The 2,972-nt window shown below is 59.6% G+C and overlaps 1 protein-coding gene across 1 annotated transcript in view; it reads right to left on the bottom strand.

Moving 5' to 3' along the window:
• The window catches only part of MAPK8IP1 (mitogen-activated protein kinase 8 interacting protein 1), a gene marked incomplete at its 5' end in the record, with an annotated part of 19,862 nt that overhangs the window by 8,369 nt on the left and 8,521 nt on the right, over positions 1 to 2,972 (bottom strand). The gene's annotated exons all lie outside the window — the stretch shown is intronic.

Below are 2,972 nucleotides of genomic sequence, written 5' to 3'. Positions count from 1 at the left end.
GCCAAAAGGCAGCCCTCTTGGAGTGGCAGTGGAAGGAGAGGGTCCAGGTTACTCCTGCTCCTCCCGGCTGGAGTTGTCCATCCTGTTACCAAACATGAGGCAGTGCCTGGAAGGCCCAGCTGGTCAGAGCCTCCAGTCTGCCAGAGAAATGCCTCCCAGGGTCAAGTCAGGTGCTAAGGCCAGTTCACCCACGGAGAATACAGAGAGTTGAGGAGAGACTCTGTGGGATGCCTGGAGTCGGGGGGTTCTCTGTGCAATCACTGCAACAAAACCCAAAGCACTGGCAGAGGCACTTCTCCAGCCCCAGAGGAGTGCTCCGCACCCCCAGCCTGGAAGACCCACACTGTTTGAGCTGTGGAGCAATGAAGGGAAATCTGGTGTCAGTGTGGGTAGTTTCAGCCTGTTCCAGGAGAGACTACGCCCCTGTTCTGTGTTCTGGGTCTCATCTCTTCAACCACAAAACCGCCTTGCCCAGCATTCAGACCCTGAACAAGAGGGTGCACTTCTGGTCAAGGAAGACCCTGGGTTGGGGGCTGGAGGTGCCGTGAGCTCAGGAGGCAGACCAGAGCACTTCAACACCAGAACACTAACAGGCTTTCCTAGAACCTCCCTATCCAACAGGCCAACCCCGCACCCCACCCCACTGCCCTGCCTGCTGGCCCCACTGCACCTGCTCACCCCCAGCCCTAGGCTCCACCTGGTTTGGTGTGCATGGGACATTTGGGAGAATTCTGTTGGGGAAGTTGGGGAGAATTCTGAGCCTTTTCCCAAATAAGACCAAGAGATTGAGGCTTAGAGCAAGAGAGACCCACAGTCCAAGGTCACCCAGGAGAGGTGGTGGCCCAGCCCCCAAGGGAGCCAGGAGGTTCACACTCTCTGCCTCTTGCTTCAGTCAGACCAAACAGAGCTCAATGAAGCTGACCCCCAAACTTCCCCCCTCCCCACCGGCCCCCCACACCCCTACCAGCGCTCCCACTGATCCTCCAACCAGCTGTCATTGTCTGGGCTCGAATCCATCTTCAGCACCAGCTGCATGGAGAGCCCGGCCCAGCCAGGGGGCTGCGGGAACCCAGGGCCGCCCTTTCATGCCCAGAAGGGTAAGGGGGCCAGGGCTCAGGGCAGGGCTGGGGCCTCGGGCCTCTACAGCCGGGGCCTGCCTTTTTGCATCCTGCCGGCTGCAGAAGCCTGAGGAGCTCATTAAAAATAGATGGGCCGGGAGAGGAAGCAGCGGCTGCCGACCCGGGCCCAGCCCCAGCTCTTCCCAGCCTAGCCTTCAGCTGCAGGCAGCTTCCTCCCCCGGCCCGTTGCGCTGCAACCGCTGTCGCTGCCGCCTCCCCCACGGGATCAGGTTACTGCAATCAATGCCACCGGCTCCACCTGCCCTTCCAATGCCCCTGTCGGGGGCCGGGGTGGCCCCGTCCCTGGCCCAGGCTTACAAGCGGATGGCAGAAACCTGGGCTGTTTTTCCCCCAAAAGCCACCCCCTGATCTGCTTTAAAGGGCCAGCACCACACTCAAGGTGCCTGATGGCCAGATTGGGGTGGGGGGGCTTCCAAAATTCTCCATGAATGAATGGCTCATCCATACTGCTACATGCTCAGGCCCCATAGCTCAGCAGGGAGGCTTCTGTGGGCCCAGGTGGGGTGGGTCTGGGCTGCGTCTACTGCCCTCTCGATGCAGGACAGAACCCTGACCACGCCCAGGGCTCCATCCTTCAGCACTCAGGAAGTGTCTAAGGGCACAGGAGGCTCCATATCCAGGATAAGTACAGACTGTGTGGACTCCTCTTAGCAGGGCTGGAAGGGCGGCCTGGGAGGTAATGAGCTTCCTGTCTTTGTGGAGTGACATAAGCAGAAGCTGAAAGGCCCATGGAGGGAATGGTGGACGAGGGGCCTGGAGAGACAAAGTGCTCTTTAAGGCTTCTTCTGGCCTTGAGGATGGTAGGTTCCCAGGGCTGGGGGAAGGTGTGGTATGGAAGTGGGGGTAGGCAGGGGAGGGCAGCCCAGCCCAGAAGCCAGAGCAGTCCTGCTCAGTCTGGTTAGCACAGGGTGACAACTCTGGCCCCAGGATGACAACTGAGTGGCCGGCGCTAAGTAAATGGTTAATACATACTGCCTGCCTGGACAGTCACAGAGAAGGCACCTCTGGGACTCAGCCAGCATTAGGGAGTCGCAGGACCACTGGGTATCTGACCCAGAGGTCCCCTCAGATGCTTCCTGCTCTGCCAGTGACCCCTGTGCACATCCGCATCTCCTCTTCCTCACTGCCTGGCCCTAGTCCAGCTCCTGCCTCTGCAGCCCCAGACCTCCCCACTGGCCTGACTGCCTCAGTCTCCCCATGCCTGCACCACTCCACCCACCTACCACTATCAGGCAAAGCTGCCCGAAATACCACCCTTCTGTCCTCCATTCAGGGTTCCCTGCTGGAGGCCGACTCCTTGGCCAGGCTCTTCATGTGATCACCTGTGCCTCCTGCACCTGCCTCCCCAGGCTCTCAACCTGCACTTGCTGGAAGAAGGCTCAGTTAAGCTCACTCCTCCAGGAACCCCCCATGGCCCTCCGCGCCAGTGCCTTACAGTCCTCCTGGCCACACTCACTGACCCCTGTCATCCTCTCCCTTGTGGTTGGTGTCGCCATCTGTGTGGATGCAAAGTAGTGTGGTGGAGTAGACAGAACCAGGGCTCCATCAGACACCCCAAGCCTGCTCCAAAGGTGGACGGAGCGCATCTTCTACCCTGTGTCCAGCAGGTGATGAATACATCTAGATGTATGTCAACTGACGTCCTTAGTCTCCACCCACTCCTGTGAGGACAGGCCTACAGGGTCTGGCTTGGACCTGGGCTGGGAGCTTCCCAGCTCATCTCCACATCCTCAGCATCACCCAAGATTCCCACTTCTGGGGACCGCTGGTCTGTGGGCAGGTGGGGACAGCTGTATCATCCTTTACAGATGAGAGAGCCGAGTCCCCTGGGCA

Source organism: Pteropus alecto, unplaced genomic scaffold (genome assembly GCF_000325575.1).
Source record: "Pteropus alecto unplaced genomic scaffold, ASM32557v1 scaffold71, whole genome shotgun sequence".
Lineage (NCBI taxonomy): Eukaryota > Metazoa > Chordata > Mammalia > Chiroptera > Pteropodidae > Pteropus > Pteropus alecto.
Note: the sequence above shows the minus strand (reverse complement) of the source record. Positions and strands in the feature narration are given on the sequence as shown.